The 20,842-nt window shown below is 39.2% G+C and overlaps 1 protein-coding gene across 3 annotated transcripts in view; it reads right to left on the reverse strand.

Annotated features, from left to right (window-relative positions):
- The window catches only part of atp2b2 (ATPase plasma membrane Ca2+ transporting 2), a 137,832-nt gene that overhangs the window by 85,626 nt on the left and 31,364 nt on the right, over nt 1–20,842 (reverse strand). The window contains exon 1 of one of the 3 annotated variants that reach the window (XM_039797474.1): nt 9,525–9,774. The exons of the other annotated variants lie outside the window; for them this stretch is intronic. The gene's annotated coding sequence lies outside the window, so the exon portion shown is untranslated. Of the gene's footprint in view, nt 1–9,524; nt 9,775–20,842 lie in introns of those variants that run through there. 3 annotated transcript variants of the gene reach the window in all.

The following is a 20,842-nucleotide window of genomic DNA, read 5'->3' on the forward strand; positions in this document are numbered from 1 at the left end:
CTACTGTATGTTCTTTTAGCCACACTAGTGGCATGGTTTAGGGTTGGTAATGCCAGTTTTTAGGTACACTACTTAAGTCCTGACTGAAATATCTCAACAATTATTTGATGGATTGCCATCAAATTTGGTTTAGATATTGTGCAGTCCACATGTAATAGAACAGTAATGGCACTCAGAGTGACATTTGCTTAAGAGGGTTTCTAACCACAAAATGTCCTGCAAAACATACTGAGTCATCATCATCGGATACAAAATTCAGCATTTCTTTATCACTAATGCCACAAAAGCCTGGACTAGGACTATAGCATGTACATAGGGGTTTATATGAAAAGTGGTTTATTTCAAGCTAAGTTAATTCTGTTTTAATCTTGTTTGTGCAGCTGGAAAATTGTATTTTGGACGAGTTTATCTACAGTATATATTGCTGACAGAAGGGGGAGAACTTCAGCAATCGTCTCACCTCTGTAAATGTCACAGAAAAGAAATTCTGCAAAGTCATAAATGAGTGCCGGCACACATATTTTGTGAACAAAACAAAACATGTTTTTAGGCCACATTCAGAAATGACTCTGATGTGAAGAGGCTGAGAATTTTTTATTGTAAAGACGATAGTTAGACGTTAGTGTTTGTCGTGTGGTGAGCATTTATCAGATCCTTGGATTGTGGTGGCACCTGGATCGTGGTTGCAGCTGCTGCCATGGTCCTACTCTGTCTGAAGTTTCTGCCTGTTAAAAGAAAGTTTTTCCTCGCCACTGTCACACCAAATGCATGCTCTTGGCGGAATTGTTGGGTTTCTGTAAATTATCTGTAAAGTGTCCTAAGATAATGTTTGTTATCATTTGACACCATAAATAGAATTGAATTGGATTGTAATAAGTAAGCACAATTATCTGTGTCCACAGAAACAAAACCCAGTTTTTAATAGCTAATGAGTTTGACCCCCATCTTCTTCCATTTGTTTCCCTGTGGGCCATGATCCTGACCTCAGATTGCGCATCTGTTCCTAGTTTTGTAAGCGTTTTTTAATGGAAGCACTCTGTTGCTTTTCAGCATGACAAACTGCTTAATCTGTGTCCGGAAAACACACAGAGATCACAACACATGATACAGCTTCTTACAGAAGTCCCTTCTGTGCATCTAAATTGCTTTGTCATTTCAAGGAATAGAATAGCATATCTATTTTTAACATGAAACAATTAGCTTGAGACTAAAAAAAATCTAAGGTACAGAGCACCCAAATAAAAATGACAAAAAAACTGGATGACACACTTTTTGACTGGCACTGACAAATTGTTTCAGCTGTCAAACATGAACAGACAGAGCACACACTTGAGGATAAGTTTGATTTGGGGAGCACTGATGACAAGGTGAAGATGGGGATTAAACACTGCTGGAGTTCTAAACCCTTCATCATCTCCTAAATCTCACAAAAACAAACCCTTGTGGTGCAGCTACACTACATGAACACAAACAAACATTGAAGTGAAATATCTTTCTACTTTATTCTTCCCCTTGCTCACACACTTTGAGGCAATTTAATAAAAGGTATCAAGTGCATTTTTTGGCAAAACATGGGTGTTTCACACACATCTTCAACCCAACAGCACAGACGATCTAGCCTCAAGGTACCAATGCACAATTCAAGGTACCAATACACAATTCTTTTTCATGTTAAACATAGATATGCTATTCTATTCCTTGAAATGACAAAGCCATTGAGTGCATTGTTTTGTTACCTCAGTTTGACCATGCATGGGCAGTGCACCCAAGATTACCAATCACCAATACAGTATTTGCCTAAATGTGAAATATAGTCACAATCTCCCCTTCTGTTCCTGAGTTATGGTGTAGACTAATGGCCAGCATTATGATGTCAAGGTGAAGTTGACCTTTGACCTTTAGGGTATAAAATGACATCACTTCATCATTTGTAGACAGTAGGCTAAAAACGTGTTTTGTGAGGTCACAGTGACCTTGAACTTTGAGAACCAAAATCTAATGTGTTTATCCTTGAGTCCAACAATTTTTCCAAAAATTTAAGAAATTCCCTCCAGGTGTTTCTGAGATATCGCGTTGACAAGTAAGGGACGGACAGATGGACCACCGAAAACATCATGACTCAAGCCACATTTATCGCAGGCATGGAGGCATAAAAATCTAATATTTGATGACCTCAGATGGACTAAAGCAATTGAATAAAGCCCTTAATTATAAAATTACAAGATGATTTGTGTCAACTGTGTCATTCTTCCAAACTAATGCAGGCTCAGTCTGATCCTGAACATCAGTCATAATAACCAAAACATGGCTACAAGTGGCCTAACAAATCAGATAAAATTTACATTATCTGCTTTGTGTTGTAACAGCAGTCATTCCAGAGGGACCGATTTTTAATAATTTCTGCTTGATGCTTTTGTACCACTTTTGCCCATTGATCTGTTTTGTCCCTCTCTTAATGTATGTCTACAACGACTCTACATGTTTTTATTTCTGCCACTTTGCCTATTTGCTTTAAAATAAACCGCCCGCCTGTCTGCCTGTTTTGACTTCTGCTTTGCCTGCTTGCCTCCGATATGCCTGCCTGCCTCTTTGCCTGCTGGTGGTTCATTATACATTGCCAGAGTCTTCCTACAGGGGGACATTTAGAGAATGTTAGGATCCTATACTGGGTGGGGGTTGACATGTGCATGGGAGGAATTGGTATCTGTAACAAATCTGTCTGACGCTGCCACCAACAATAGCTAGCAAAACATCCGGCACTGATGATGCATCTGTGCCACTGTTTTGGGAGAACAGCAATTGGTTCAGGCACAGGAATAAAAGAACTGATGCCGGTGTTCCAGGTTTCACTGAAAATAGGCCAACAGGCAAAAGTCCCAGGAAGATTAGACTAGACATAGTTTGTTAATGATGGTAAGAATGTTATTCTAGCTTTGAATTCAGCTGTGTACAGGGAGATAAAAAGGAACTGACATTTTGTAATATTGGCTTCAGCATGAGCGCAGTAGAGCACGTCTGTCTAACTGTTAACAGAACAAAAGAGAGGGCTTACAAAAGATGTACCGGTAGCCGTTTTAGTCCACCAGAACACATTTATCCCATTTCTATCCTGAATTAGCACCAGCTGCACTCTGCTTTTCAGATGTTTCAACACAGAACTGAATAAGCATATTACAATGTGACACAGTTTGTATGTGTTAATTGAGTAGATCACAAGTTAGGCATTCTGAAGACTGAAAGACAGCAAAACTAGACTTACTAGTCTTTTAGGGGATGGTAGATAAAGGCTACTATTATAGCAAGCATTTTAGTCATGCCATGCATTTAAATTCACGTATTCACTCAGTGAGATTAGACACCTCATGCTTTCCAATACACATGTACATGCTGTGTGCGTGCGTGTGACACACACACACACACACACACACACACACACACACACACACACACACACATTAACTTCCTGCTGCAAGGTCACTGGAAGAAGATAGAAAAAAGACTGCTGTGGCCCTCTCCTTGCTCCAGATGAGCCTGTAGAAATCATGAGGGAGTTATTGGTCTAATTAAATTCAACACATGCAGGCTAAGTGTGCTAGAAGGGGACTAAAGACAGAAAAAGGAGGAGAGAAGAAAACAATTGGTCATTATGAGGACAATGGTTCTTTGAATCTAGTCTTGGTACACATACTGTAACATGAAGATAGTACACTGTAAAATACCCTAAGGCTTAATGGTATTTTTTGGTTTGTATCATATTATCAGCCCATATTGTAGCACAGATAGTTAAAATGGGAGTTTATCCACCTTTTTATCTGCGATTTTTGACACATTACGTGACATTTAAGACAATTACATCCTAAGGGTCCTATCTTGCACCCTGCGCAATTGCCTTTGTACACCGACGCATGTATCATTCCTATTTTGCACCCGACGCACAGTGGACTTTTCCCTCCACAGACGCACGTCGGTAAATTAGGGAATGAATTTGCGCTCCCGGGGCGGTTCAGCGAAAAGAGGAGGCGTGTTCAGGCACAAACGTTCCCTGATGCTATTTTGCAATTTCAGAAAACAATTCCGCCACTGACCAGGAAAAACCTAGTCTAAAGTCAGTGGCGCTAGTCTAAAGTCAGTGGTGCATTATTCAGATGCTATTTTAGGGGCGCATGCTTGGCCATAATGTAGCGTGTGCACAACGTGCATACACCTTGCTTCCCTCATCTACACGGACGCAGCAGTTCCCATTTTTGCAAACCATACATAATTACAAGGAAAAATATTACTGAAAATGCGCTTCAGGCACTTTACAGTACAGTCCTCAAAAAGTCGCAGCATTCTTTGTGGCTTGTTGTGTTTTACACAACATTTCCATGAATCATGGATGTGTTGATGACATAAATGAGGAAATATTAGAGGACTTAATGAGACGTGATGTTGAACAACGGGGGGATTTGACACTTGAGGGTCCGGGAGTGGCAATGCGCGATGTGCTCCTGATGGAGCGGGTGGACGGAGATGGAGTGAGGGGGGAGGAGGAAGGGGCACAACAGGAGCAGGTGGTGCGTTTGGAGGCCCACGCTCCATGGCTGCAGCAATCCTCTCCAGACTTGAGGAGATGCGCCCGAGAGACCGCAGCAACACTGCCACCCGGACAAGACAGCTCCCGCTGGCGTGCGCCAGGCAAATCCGCTGTCATAATAGCAATCCGCCATGGAAAATAGCGCGCCTGCTCTTAAAGGGAATGTGAGATGACGCTCTGATTGGTTATGTTCACGTTACGCCCAAACCACACCTAGCTACTTAAGACCAACCCATTTTAGATTTGCGTCGGGCGCAAGACTCATTTATCCCGCCGGTATAATAGCAACAGTGCACAAGATCCGCCCACAAAGCTACTTGCGTTTTGCGTTTCATACTTGCGTTTCAGATCGTTAAAATAGGGCCCTAAGTGTAAAAATCTATTCCTTATCTGGATGCACTGAATCATAACAAACCTACCCAACCTAACAAGTACAAACACCGGCTAAAAATGTGTGTTTCTGAACTGCCATTTTACACACACACACACACACACACACGGCACACATGCGGCACACACACGGCACACACACATATACGCGCACAGTGCGTTTTTACCCTTTAGACGGGAATGCGGCGGTGGAGCGTTTTTAAGATTTCCACTCTGGAGGGTGGTTTCACTTTTTTGCGTTTTTAAGCCCCAAAAACGCTGTCGGCATCTAAACAAAAGTCTTATCTTATCTAATCTGATAAAATATTTTTACGTTTCCACCTGCAAGCATATTCGTGTAAACAGGGCCTAATTGTAGGATATGAAAATTGCTGACTTTGGTGCCCTTAGTGGTAGTATCAAAAAAGACACTGTGGCAAACAGCAATGCACGCTGCTAATCTTCAACACCCTATTAATCTTAACAACAATTCTATTTCATGTACATTTAAATGTTTACAGATGAAAAATGCATGTCATAGTGATAGAGATGTGTGCACCTCCACCAAGTAAAGCCAGGAAAACTGCTCTTGGAAGATGAATGAGACGTGGTCCAAGCAGGTAGAACCGAAAGTGCAGTTTCATGATGAAAACAAGTGTCAAAATTGCACTATATCATTTGATCTGTATAAACACAACCTTAGCTGTGACACTCCAAAAACATCTGTGCAAGTGAGTTTATTTGAAGCTACAAAATGATCAAACATGCCTACATGCCCACAAAACATAGCCCTCCAACTTTGTCTCTAATAGCTTTGCGCCTTCTCAACTAAAGTGCTCAGTAAGGTTAATCACAGATTGGCTCCCTTCATACTGATGTGAACAAGATAAAATCAGAAGTTTTGAATCAACTTGTACAAAAGTGAATGCATTTACCCTGACATACTGTATAGTTTAAATATTTAAGGAGCAACTCAAACTTATGAAACCAAGTCCACACTCACCAGGACACAAAAAAAAACAAAAAACGCCAGGAAATACACCAAGAAAATAATGCATGACAGGTCAGGAATAGACATAGATAAAAGCTATTAAATTAATCACTAAGATATTAATCACTGTCTCTTACTGAGTCACACACATATACACACACACACACACACACACACACACACACACACACGTGTATGTGCACAAACACACTCCATACTGTCAGATTCTCACATAATTGGTTACTGGAACTGGAAGTTGTTTCATCTGGATAAGATTAATTAGAAACACACAGATGCTTGTTGCTGGACCCAGCAAAGTGACACTACACTCAAAGAAGAGGGCATCAGTGTCAAGTAACTGCTTGCAGTATCTTAAACTGATGATGATGATGATTACATATGATGATTTAATGCATGATTTAATACATGACTCATGATGATTTAATGCATGATTTAATTCATGGCTCATGATGATTTAATACATGACTCATGATGATTCAATGCATGACTCATGATGATTAAATGTACGACTCATGATGATTTAATGCTTGACTCTCATGATGACAGACAGACAGACAGACTTATCAGTCCCTCCAGGATTTCGCGGCCTATTTTTGAAATTGTTGCGACCCAAAATGCCTGATTTTGCGGGACTTTTTGTAAAATAATTGCGATAAAAGTTGCGATGTCTTTTGTTTGTTGCAATAAAGTTGCGGGAGACAGTGAAAGTTGCAAAAAAGTTGTGATTTTCTTTTTTTTTATAGTAAATAAAATAAAAAGGAAACTAAAATTACTCCAGGCTGAGTTTTCCTAGTAACCTTACCAAAAAGGCTCAGGATGCTGCAAATGTTGGTATAATATGAAAATGGACTTAAGACAAAAAATTATAATTTATTGAATTTCCTATCATTGCCTGGGACACACATTGGACTTTAACTTATTGCATTTACAATAACGAGCGTAGCTGTCATCAATTTAGGTCATTGTGTCGTCTCATCTCCGGTTTTTCCTGCATCCACCGTGTGTGTTTGTGTGTGTGCGCGCGTCAATCGCGGGGGGAACTGAGCATCAGCCCCGCCCACTGTAGAGAGCCGACAGGATTGAAACAGCAGCAGCTTCAGCAACTTTAGAGTGGAACAACGTGACAGCGTACATTAATGTTAAAATGTATAAAGGTTGGGAGGACGGTCTGAAATGTTTTGCACGGTCTTTCACTGTACGTTTTGTTGGTAAATGTGAGATGTTCGAGTCACACACGTCTCGTCTTCATATCAGAAACAAGGAAATGAAATGTGTTACGTCAACCCGTTCTCACTCCCGCTTTGTCAGTGGCTCTCAGAGTCACATACTGACGGCGCGTGGGACAATTACTGGAATTGTTGGGTCTTTGTAAATTATAGAGTGTGGTCTAGACCTGCTCTATCTGTAAAGTGTCTTGAGATAACTCTTGTTATGATTTGATACTATAAATAAAATTGAATTGAATTGACTGCTGGGATTGGTTGAAGTCTCCGGTTATTGGTCAAATTTGCGGAAAAGTTGCGGTGATTAGTCAAAATTGCAAGTCACACTAAATTCCTGGTGATTGGTTGAATTTGCTTGAATTGGCGTGATCGCGACATCCTGGAGGGACTGATAAATACTTACTGTACCTGTCTTTGGCTTAAGTCTCCTGTTAAAGATGTGTGTGTTGAAAAATGACTGTCAAGTCTGCTTTTGCACTGTTTGTCGCTATGCTCCACAGAGGTGATGATGACACAGCAAAATTGAATGCACTGCGACGCTAACAGATTCTCTCTTGACTATATGAGATATGACAGAGCAGGGCAAGGTATGGATTTTCTCTGTAGGCTGTTGTTTTTTCTTGTACACATCTGTTGTTCTTTTTAATGGTTGTTAAATCACATTTTAAGTATCATGACGAATTTCAGGAAGAAATACTATAAATATGTATATGTACATTTTTGTGTATGCATTCACGTGAAAAAGGGAACCTTGGTATTTCAGGTTCAAATGGTGCCTTTCCTCTACGTATTTCTAGGCTTGTATTATCTTCCCTTAAGTTAAAAACAGTAATGAAATATCATGTCACTGCATGCTGATAGATAGATAGATAGATAGATAGATAGATAGATAGATAGATAGATAGATAGATAGATAGATAGATAGATAGATAGATAGATACTTTATATCCTATAATGTCATCAAATGTGTAGTTTAAATATCTAAAATAGTGACAATAATGACAAAAGACAATGAGACAGCCAGTGCATAGTTTTTCCTTCTCTTCTCAATTTTCACTCTGTGAGCACATGTGTGTGTACTTTTCTTCATGAATGCCTCATCACCTGTATGGTTTGTGTGCCCAATAAGACATAAAGAAACTGAGTAAGAAAATTAAAGGGAAAAAAGGGAGAGAAAGAGGACTGACACTCTGCTTCTGAGCTGCCTGACTGTCTTGGTGCAGAGGAGCTGATGGTTGAGGTCACACAGTCATCCCCCAACAGAGGACCAATCAATTTCCTATGACAGCCTGTCTAACTGTGTGGTTGACTGACTATATGACTGATGGCAAATGGCCGGCTGGCTGGCTGTTTGACCGAATGCCTAGCTGTACTGTTCTCTGTATGGTTTTCTTTTTGTGGTGCACAGTAACTGGCTGTCTACAGAACTGACTGACAAGTCAGCCAACCTGACAACAAGCCAGTGACCCTGTCCGTCAGTTGGTGTGATGATCAGTCAGTTGATCAGACAAGCAAGAAAATATTCAACCAACCAGCCAGTGACATTACCAATTCATTGGACACTGACTGAAATCAGCCAAAGAGCCAGTCATCCAGAAAAACAGACAGCCAACAGATCAAGGAGGAGAGGTGATAATGTTCCCTATTAATGCAGTCACCATGCCAAATAGTCAGTTAGCTAATGCAGTGAAGACAGCAAGCCACCAAACACACAGGATCAGTTACGGCAGTGGAGCCTGCTGCTATGACAGAACCAGTCAGTAAGTGTGACAGAGAAGAGAGACTGCAGACTGCAGCCAACAGATGGCCTGACTGAGTGAGGAGGTGTGCAATAAAATATCTTCATCTAGAGATATTACAAGACAAGGGGATTTGATTTCTCCAAAAAAAAAAAGAGATTGACATAGAGAATGGTCCTACACAACATGCATGATATATATGTATAAGTAGATATACCTGTACATACACACAGATTTGTATCTGCATATATATCATGAATATATAGATAGATGCACACAGATCAAATAGATCTCCAAGCGTGAATCCATTCCAAGAGAAATATTTCTACCACAGATCATCCTCTTCTCTCCTCTCCCTCTCTAACAAATCACCTTCTTCCTAACTACCTTGCCTACTGATACATGGCTACAATATTTCCCATGTTCTGCACACCCACAAACCACAGACACACATGGAACAATGTGTACAGATTAATATTCACACACCACAGCCTCCCAAAATGCAGATGATTTACACAAACAGAATCAAAAGCAACAAAAAAACTAGCAAACACAGATAAGCTGTTCATTCATTCACATTTTACATGAGGACAATGCATACTTACATGGCAGCAAGGTTATCACCAGCATCACAGTGGCATGAAAATCCTCCCACTTAAAAATTATATTGCAACAGCACATGGAGTAGTAGACTAACCACCACAGCGGTGTGCAGTGTGTGTGTGTGAGTGTGTGAGTGAGTGAGTGAGTGAGTGAGTGTAGGTATGCGTGTGTGTGTGTGTGTGTGTGTGTGAGGACTCGCTAAGCTGCACACTTACTGCTACTGCCTCAGCTGGGGCTGTCTCAATGCACAGCCTGTACCATGTCGGCAGGCGGCAGGGGTGGGCGTGTGTCTGTGCGTGTGTCCCTGCGTGTGTGAACACTGCTGCATAGCAGAGAGGCTGCCCTTCACTTGACAAAGATTTTCTGTGACTGGATAGAGGGATCAAGATATAAAGATGAAAAGATAAATTGATGGATGGGTTGATGAGGATAGAGAGAGATGAAAGGTTGGAAGCATGGAGAAAGAAAAAAAAGGAGGGAACAGATATGATGATATTCTGTACATCTCTCTTTCTCTGTCTCTCTCTTACTCCCTCTCTGTGACATTTTGCCCTCAGAGAGCAGGAGGTCCACTGTAGACGTGCATGCAACCTTTATTTTAGAAATGATTGGAGAAGGAAGAGAGATGGAGAAAAAGGGGGCGAAAGACAGAGGAAAATAGAAAGAATAGATAGATGATGTAGAAGAGGATGTTGAGGTAAGGAAGGAACACGTGTATGAGGAAAAAACAGGGAAGGGGGAGTGGAGGGTAACTTTCAAGGACGTGGATCGTTGTCAGGCTCATTCTTGACTTCTGCAGATCGAGATACCCAGATACCCCAGTGGACATGATGGCTGCAGAATATAATACTATTGTGTGCCTGTACATGTGTGTATATGTGTCTGGCTCATCCACACACACACATCCACATTCACACAAATACACACCTGTTCTGCCCCAGCCAGTCATCTGGCAATCCAGCAGGCCAGCTTCGACAGGAGAGGATAACAGCTTTGTGTCATGTTGTCGTCACGTCACTATCCCACATCTCATCCTGTCACAGCTTGCAGGGAGAGAAGGGGAGGAGGAGGGGAGCGAGAGCCTTACTATGTCAGACTTCTACACCCCCCCTTCTCACTCTTATTTGTTTTTTTTTCTCTCTGTTTTGTCAGTGTCTATTTTTCTGTATGTGTAACACTCTCTCTCACCCCTGTCGTGTCACAGGTGTATTATGTAAATATTAGATGTTGGACAGCACCAGCATCACTAGCAACATTTCCCCCAACTTTAGGTTATTCCCACTAGGATGAATTCAGGTTAAAGAGAGCTGAGCCATGCACATCCAGGCTGGGCAGGGACAGCCGATACAATACACAGCATGTGCTGACATACCTACAGTATTGTAGACGTCTCAGATTTTACCTGCTATACAGCAGCACTAGTGCTGCACAATTATTCCACTTGAGAAGCACTGCATCCTCAGTTATCTGACATGTTTTGAGTCACAAAATGAAGCTTGTAGCACAAAGTTTGTAACAAAGTCAAAAAAGGGGCTACTATGTGGCTGATCTAAGAAAGGACGGATTCTGTCATGGTAAATGTCAAGCTATCTGGCTTACTTGATGGCTTAACAAGCCTTAACTACTGCAAACATCCCACTGTGGCTAGATTAATCTGAGACACCATGTCTTGCAATGGACTTTTACTGTAGAGGATCATTTTAAAGAAACTCAAACTTTAACCGCTCAGCTTACTGGATTTTTAATTGAAAGTAGCTTGCCTCCTGTTGTCGATGTTGCCTTTTGGATGTTTGCAGTTAAATAGGCCATATATTATATAAAAAGTAAGTGAATTGGTCTAACTAAGGACAATGTGCAAATTTTTGATCTAATCTGATGAGATAAAAATTCAAATCACAGAAGATTGGCAAAAAGGAGATCATTCATCAAAGCAACACCTTGACCCCAGCATCACCAGGAGAGAGTTGCCACAGTGGCCGCAGCAATGCAGTTGAAGACAGGTGAAATAGTACAGGCATTTGGCAGGCCTTTACATTATTGAGGTGACTGGATAACTTTGTACTAACTTTTAGTATATTAGTTCATATATAATGATGTTGTGTATTGAGGAAGCCTATGGTAGGGTGTAGACAATATAAGTTTTAAGAACAACTGTTAAGACCATTTATCTGAGAGAGAAAAAAAAAAAAGAGAGAAAAAAAAAAAAAAAAAAAAAAAAAAAAAAAAAAAAAAAAAAAAAAAAAAAAAAAAACAGTGATGGGGATCAGAAACAGGCCCTGAATATCAATGCAGCACGTCTGAGAGAATTCAGGGCTGCAGTGCACCAAAACCTGGGAGAAAGAGCACGAGAGGACAATAACATCACAGGCAGCCAGAGCTGGGGGTACCTGTCCAGTTCTCATGAACCATATGTTCGAAAAGCTACGAAAAGATAAGCGCTGTAATTCGTATGATTTCCATGTTGTTTTTTGCTGTGCGCACCACATTGACTGCTGCTGTATAAGAACACTACTGGCCACGTAGGGAGGTGGTTGGAGTGGATAGATGGGTGGGTGTTAACATGCAGGACTTTCAAGCCAGGGAGCGGAGTTCGCTTCCCAGGGAAAACAAATGACTTTCACCCAGGAAATGCGTGTTCCTTGGGAGTGTTTTATTACAAACCACAATCTTTTTCCTAAACCTAACTAGTCGTTTTGGTGCCTAGAACTTAACTTTCGTTGCCGCATAACGCTTCATTTCTCATGCCTAAACTTAACTGTAATCTCCGACGAAATGACCGGCAGCTCGCGGTACACGGCGCACAGTCACCTATTTTCGGGTAACTGAACCACCAACTACTGCTGACCTGACGGAGCACCATGACCGGCAGCTCGCGGTGCTCTGTACCCGGCATAGAACATCCTGCTCCACCCACATGAATCATAACACATCATGACATCCCTCTAATTTGGATTTCCTATTTGATGTCACAAGTAAAATTGTCCTTGTCATTGTAATTATAGGTTCAAATAAAAAAAAAGATAGTTTGTGAACTCAGATAATCATGGAGATAATGCTGTACAGTCTTCCTGCTAAAAAGTACAATGCCACACCTTAGTTTTAGTGGAAATAAACGATAGTTCTTGTCTCATTAATATGAAAGTCAGCTTCTCCTTATCCAAAATCCTGCAGGTAGGCCAATTTTAAATAGATGCTGCAGGGATGTCTTCACACTAAAGAACAAACACACACACTCTCTCTCACACATGCACGCACGCACACACACACACACAAACACACACACACACACACACACACACACACCACGTATTTAGCTTAAGAGAAATGTATGCCATCCATCTTAATGAAATGACAGTCATTCAAGAAACCTATTAGACACATTAGTATAAGGCTCCTCATCCTCTGTGTCCTCTCTATAAATGGCTTTCTGCCTCTACCCATAAAAGCTCCATTTCCTTCCAGAAGGGATCTGTTAACCCATAAAGTGCCATGTTTACCTCAGGTCAATCAGACATCTCATATCCTTGTCACTAGCCACCAGCCTATAACCATTAGCCTTATTAATTGCTGAAGCCTTAGACCATCTCCTGAGTGCTGTAGTAAAATAAAACCATGCACTGTCTGTGTGCGGGCACGCATACAAGCATGTGGTTAATGAGATGACTCCCAAAGGTCACTAACCTTTCTCTATGAGAGGTCACCATCACACACCATCCCTCTTATCTAATATATTACTCACACGCTGCATGTCTTTGCTACCTTAAAGCAATAATCTCTGGCAGTTATGAATAGTGAAAGACCATTGCCAATTCTACAACTGTGTGCTAAGAGTGCCTGTTTCACCAAATGTGTAGTCTTGCATTGCAAGACCTATCTCCACAGTGCTGTGTTAGCACTGGAGTATATAGTCTGGCTACACTCCTTATCTTATCTGGAATAGAATATATAGATCATAAATCAAGACAAATGATAGTGGCCCATGTGTATCTGCAATTGCTAATTTGCAAAATCAGCCCTTGAAACACAAGAGTGTTGAGAGAATTTAAAAATAATGGAGTTTATTGTGTATAGTTTTTTGGAGTATGTAGCCATCAAATGTCATATGTTCTGTACTACAGTTTTTTACAATCACTTTGGCACTAATTTCAGAACCTTAACATCATTTTTCAAAACTCTAGACACAAAACTCACAACCAATGATCAAAATACAAATGCTTGGATACAATACACATAAACCAAAGATCATTTGTTCATTTAACAAAGATCATCTGTTCAATATGACACAACTTAACATCAAAGTACTACTATTTCAAAAAGCAATTCACACATTACATTTCAGATGATTGTCTATTTATTTCATTACAATCATCTAACTATCAATCGATACAACTGCTCAAAAGGATAAGTAACTGTTGCATTACTCTTAATGCATAGTTGTATGGAAACAGACAAACAATATTCCATGTTTAGATCATGAACGTTTCAAGATAACGAGATTCATTGTCACCAGTTAGTGTGGAGCATGAACCCATTAGACTACATTATCTATGGATGTAATATTTCATCATCATACTTTACTGTATTACTGTTTATCAGACACTGTTTCTATGCTCCCATGTACCACCTTTGAGACTATTTACAGTATTGACAGTACTGCACTGTATGCATGCAGGCCCTTGGAATTGCTTGTCCAATTCTGCCAACTCGTTAATGATGATTGAGATATATACTTTATATATATATATATATATATATATATATATATATATATATATATATACTGTATATATACATATACATATACTTGTATCACATTGTTCCCCATGCCCGAAGTTTTTTTCCAAGATGTTTGGCTAATTGCGATGTAGATGAGAACCTGTGGCCAAATCCACAAGACAGAGTTGATGAAGATGTAGAAGTACAGTAATAACTTCTTTGTTTTGCTTTTTACAGTACAAGCAAGTTGAGGAACACTGCATTTGATGTTTTACAGTACTGTCTTTTCTTTTCTATTTTGTAGCTAATTATTTTACTTTGATTCAAATAAACCTATGTTGTGATCGTACTGTATTGTTTTTCATTTCATCAATACATTTCAGGTTGTGGTCAATGACTCCACTGTGTCTGTAGTATTCTCTCTACTACTGCAGTACTTTTACAGGGATGTATGTACAGGTATCACCTATTTTGTACTACAATATTTAATGATTGTACGAATGATGACACAGTGAAACTATGGGTAGCTTGTGTGTGGGTGATCTAAAGTAACATTTCAATGGTATTTCACAATAAATTTGTTTTTTGAACCAATGATTGTGCAAGTGCAAGATTTCTTTAAAGATATGAATGCACAATGCACTGTTTAGAAAATTGGACAGCCTGTGTTACAAGTGATGACCGTTTTGAGTTTCGTGTCTAGAGTTTTGAAAAATGACGTCAAGGTTCTGAAATTAGTAGCAAAGTGATCATAAAATCTTAGTTGTACCGTACACTCCCTCAAAACTAGAGCTGACCCATATTATCTTCATCACCAAGAAATACTACCTAAAAATCAGGATGCAAACTAAATATACTGCATGTGATTTACTGCATCTACACTATGTAAATCACTAATCCAATCATTTTTTGCTGCCCTTTTCCAACCTGCATGATGACAGTCTGATTTGTGGTCCATAACCAGCCACTGTGCCTTTTTTTGAGCTATATACTATACTATATGTATATATATATATATATATATGGCATGTCGTTTAAGAAATTATATTTATATGTGTGTGTGTGTGGGTGTGGGTATGTGTGTGTGTGTGTGTGTGTGTGTGTGTGTGTGTGTGTGTGTGTGTGTGTGTGTGTGTGTGTGTGTGTGTGTGTGTGTGTGTGTGAAGTCTGAATATACTGAATGAAAGTCTGAATATATTGAATGAAAGTCAGAATATATGGAATGAAACTTGAAAATACTGAATAAAAATCTGATGTCATCAAGGCTCTGGCGCCATCTTTTGTTTTGGATGTGATCTATCTGTACCATAGACAGTATATAATGGACCAACAGATCTCATTGCTCTGGACGGAGACCAGTGAAGGCTATTAGAAGCACTTTTCCGGTGATGGCCAGCTTTACTGCGCAGCCTCCAACTGAGAGAGACAGCGTAAATGTGATGTGAGCATGTCTGAAAGTTGTCTTCTGGTAGCTGTGCCAAGAGAAATCTCAATCATTCCCAATCTTACAGAGAAGGAGAGTGTAGGTATACTGTATGTAAGGAGATAACATGGGCACAGGCTAATTATTGCTAACTAAAATGCTAGTTAACATTAGTAATTAATCCTAAACAGCTCATGTAAGTCAAAACTGCCTGCAAGCTTATCCTGTACTATATGGTAATTCCTCTACTATGTGACACAATTGTTAGCCTATTTTTACAAAAACGTTTGCTACAGAGCCATAACGTGAGGTACAAGGTAATGGAGCCTTTTACACATTGTTGTGTTTCTTTAGAACTAAACAATGGACAAATAGAGTCTTTAAGCGCTTCAGATGTAAAGTTATTCGCTGTCAAGTGGTGCCAAAATGAATGCTAGTCAGTGGAATGCTAACGGGAGGTGATGGCCAGGTAGCAACAAAATGGCGCCATAGGAGGTTTGAGTACAAGTATATTGTATAGTAGGGCTGAACGATTAAACGCATTTGCTATTATATTACAATATTTTAAAACGCGATTTCCTATTCGCAAAGGCTGCGATTTGGTTATGTGACTCGCGAGAGCAAAGCAGTCTGCACTCCGCAGAGAAAGCATCAACTATATGATGTTACACACTCCTGTACAGTAGGTGGCGGTATGCACCTACAAGTTGTTTGCAATCCGCCATTAAAGAAGAGAAGAAGTAGAAGTAGAAGAAGAACTTGGCAGGCTAACGCTAAGCCGTACCTTGACCTGTTGTACAATGGCCTCAGGCTCGACAAAAACTTTAGTCTCAAATAGGAACAGTATGTCACTTGTGTGGGAATATTAAGATGATGCGCAGCTTCAGGTATTGTGCAAAACCTGTCTTGCTAACGTTGCTACCTCACGGGTTAACGCTACGAACCTGTGTCAGCACTTAAAACAACAACACAAAGCCATTACAGTTGCATGGCTAAAATGCTGAACACCAGTTTGTCAAGTAAGCAAAATACCACCCGGCAGGCATCACTCACCGAAATGTTTGAAAGCGTAACGTTAACTTCATATGAACATACTTTAAAATGGAACGAAGAAATTACTCAAGCAGTAACAGAGTTACAGCCAGAGTCTGGAGATCTTTTTAAGATGAAAAAAGGCAGATTTGGTGATAGATTTGATGCGAGTATGAAGTACACAGACCAGAGCTGGATCGGAGCGGGAGTTGCTAATGGTGAGAAATTGCTTCCTGTGTGATCAGGATCACTATGGCTGGTAGTACCAAACTCACTGCACTTTAGTCTGCGTTGTGCGATGCTGTTACTTACTAGAGATAATTACGATTAATATTTACATATTAATATTTAGACAGTGATTACATTTAACTTTGAGTTACCTAAATATTTTCAAAGAGGTACAGGCAGAAAGTTCAAAGACCGTGTTTAAAAAGTGCAATCCACATGTTTACATATGTTTATTATAGTAAATAATAATCTAAATACTATTAAGTGTGGTAACGCCACATATTTGTTTTTATATTTCTTTAGTTTGTGTGATTTGTTTCTGACTTTCATATGAATGTTTACACCAGGCTTGGTCAGTGCTCAATATACTACTGTAATTGAAGTAGTTAAATAAAAGATGTCATTCATATCTATCTAATCTTGTGTTGTTCATACTATACAAAGATTTATGGTTTGTCTTTGTTGAATAATACAGAAGACAAAGATCTTAACAAATAATCGCATATTAAATCGCAATCGCAATACTCGTGAAAAAAATCGCAATTAGATTATTTTCAAAAATTATATATTATTTTTAATTATTTCTGTATTAGCATTTGCCTGATAAGCAGGAACTGGTCTGTGAGGTTAACTACATTTGGTCTTCCATGGAGAATTAGTGAATACATTTTTTCATCGGTAAAACGTTTTGTGAATACGGTTATCAGTACTATTTTTGGCCTGTACATGCATTTTCCAGGGTGTTAATAATCTCTTTATCTCATTACTTAGGATTGCTGATACTAGATTTCCTGCTGACTCACTCACAGTGTTACACTTGTTGGAGCAAGTCTTTACATATTAATCACATCGAAAACAAAGGATGACATCAGATTTCAGTTTAATTCCATATATTCAAACTTGTATTTAACATATTCTGACTTTCATTTCATATATTTAGACTTTCATTCAATATATTCAGACTTTCATTCCATATATTCTAACTTCACATATATATATATATATATATATATATTATATATATATATATATATATATATATATGTGAAGTTAGAATATTTTCTTAAGGAAACTGGGATCCACTCGGTTTTTACCATCACTGTCTCAGCAGAGCAGAAGACACCTCTGGCAAATGTGTTAACCCTTTCTCATTGGATTGACACATTTTCCCCACCCTTTTGCACAACAGTTAACATGGAGGTCATTCAAGCAGTCCAAACTCCGTTGTTTTAGCTATGGTAACCAAACAGAAACCATCTGTTCCTAACTATTAGAAACTACCTACATCAGTATGAAATCTCTGAAGCACCTGTTTGACACTCCATCACACAAATCTTCAATTAGCAATCAGTCTGCCGGGTTAGTCCATGTGGCCCCATCATCAAGACAGAAGAGACTGAGTATCAATAGTGGCTATTTCTTATACTCTACAGTAATATATGTTTATACTTTACTGTAATAGATTTTATTTTGGTTTACATGTATTTTGTGTAATATTTACAGTATTTCAGTTTTCAGCCACAGTTTGAAAATAAGAATCAATGGAATGAATAACATTTGCATCAAAGCATTTCTGATTCTGGATCCAATTCTTTGCAAGAAGGCAAATGTGACAACAAATGGCACTGGCATGAAAGCTACGTACAGTAATAGGCTACAATGACAAGCAATGGTGCACTGATTCGCACTGAGTGCTGTATTTTGTATTTTGTTGTCCACTGTGTAATGATTGATTGGAAGAGCTCATACACTTGTTTGCAAGTTGTGTTGTTCGAAGGCAAAATTTGCTTTTGTTGCATATTTTAAATGTTTTGGCACGGTAAGAGCCTTTTGCAAACAAAATGTGTCATTTTGACCTTGAGTGCCACTGTTTCGGCCTGTGTGTTAACTGTTTTGAAAATGTGGAGTTTGAGTTGACTGCTGCATCAAAGCAATCAAGAAAAACTGTAAGCCTGAGGTAACGTCTTTAAATTGCTTGTTTTGTCCGACCAACAGTCCAAAACCCAAAGATATTCAGCTTGTAATCATATTAGACAAATAAAAGACACAAATCTACATATTTGAGAAGGTGAATATATGGAGAAATAATGTTAACACTCAACCAATTACCTAAAGAGTTACCAATTATCTTCAGCATAGAATAGGCTAAATGTGTAGGTAAATATTGATAGTACCTTCCCACTCACAAATCCATGGGAGACTCCTCTGTCTTACCATTGTTTTGAAACAGGACAAGAGAACTAACAAACAAAATCTGGGTATTTAATATGTGGGCAATCATACTGTGACTCATACAATCACAACCAGCATGGCAGGCAATACACTTTTATGATGGCCTCATCATCCCATCCCATTTTCCTCTCATAAACCTCTCTCTACACTGTTATGTCCCTTGTCTCTTCTCTCAGTCCTTGTTCAAGAGTGATGGAGAGCTTCATCTAACTCCCCAAGGACAGCCATATGACTAATGGAAACACACGCACGCACGCGCACACACACACACACACACACACACACACACACACACACACACACACACACACAAGCCTGATAGTCACACAAGAACTCGGACACCTACATCCGCATACACACTCTCCCATACACAGAGCCAGCAGACAGGGAGACATCATCTGACAGTTGGGGTGAACTCAGTCAAATTCTCTTTAGCTAAGCTTCCTGCATACCAAACCCAGAGGCAAGGGTAGGCAGAGGAGAAGGGGACATTGCACAAAGACAGATAGTGCAGGTAGTACATAAAACAGCAGCAAACACTCACTTCACCTATTTTCACTGAGGTTGTACCCCTTGGTGTCAAATATAGAGTTTTGTCAAAAAGATGAAGTAAGAATTTGTCTGTTCATGCCATATAGCTCAACATCCCTGTTTCTGGTTGCTTTTTTGATGTTAATTAATTTTCTCAAACTGGTCTTTGCAACAGAAAAATCCCCTCTAAGGAGTTTAGTAATTTAGCAAAACATTGCATTAATTATTAAATATTTATGTCACAATATTTGTAATAATAAAACAACTGGTTTGGACAGAAACTCAGTATTTCAAAAAGCAATAGGTAATCACAGTATTACTGGGATTAATATGCAAAGTAGCCAAACAACCTGTGTCTTTAAAAACAGACATAGTTCTGTCATGTCCCATATAGCATGTAGAGTACATTGATTATATGACATGAAAATATGCTTCAAGCACGCAAACAGGTGTGCTTTTCCTGGTTTTAAAGGCTGCATTACAATAGAGTGATGTCATTTTCTGAACTTACCAGACTGATGTAGCTGTTCTATTATTTGCCTTTACCCACTTAGTCATTATATCCACATTACTGATGATTATTTATCAAAAATCTCATTGTGTAAATATTTTGTGAAAGCACCAATAGTCAACACTACAATATCGTTGCGGTATCGATATTGAGGTATTTGGTCAAAAATATATTTGATTTTCTCCATATCACCCAGCCCTACATTTGAGTCATAAAAACGGGATTACCTGTGTTGAACGACTTTATTTTCTATTTATTACCGGTATAGGCTAGAGAACAGGGTAGAAATCAACTTGACAAATAAAAAATGAGAATAATGTATTCTGTTCTAACTCTCCCTACATCAAAAGGGCAAGCTTTACATTTCTGAATTTGGACATTTAATTTTATGAATATAAATTATAAATTATATTACATATAGAGCATCCAATCTGTACATTTAATATTAATTTTGTGAACAAAGGACCTTACAGTGCCCATATAATGGTCATTTTCAGGTTCGTAATTGTATTTAGAGGTTGTACGAGAATAGATTTACATGGTTTCATTTTCAAAAAACACCATATTTTTTTACACATTGCTGCAGCTCCTCTTTTCACCTTGTGTGTTGAGCTCTCTGTTTTAGGTACCGAGTGAGGCATCACACT

Source organism: Perca fluviatilis, chromosome 4 (genome assembly GCF_010015445.1).
Source record: "Perca fluviatilis chromosome 4, GENO_Pfluv_1.0, whole genome shotgun sequence".
Lineage (NCBI taxonomy): Eukaryota > Metazoa > Chordata > Actinopteri > Perciformes > Percidae > Perca > Perca fluviatilis.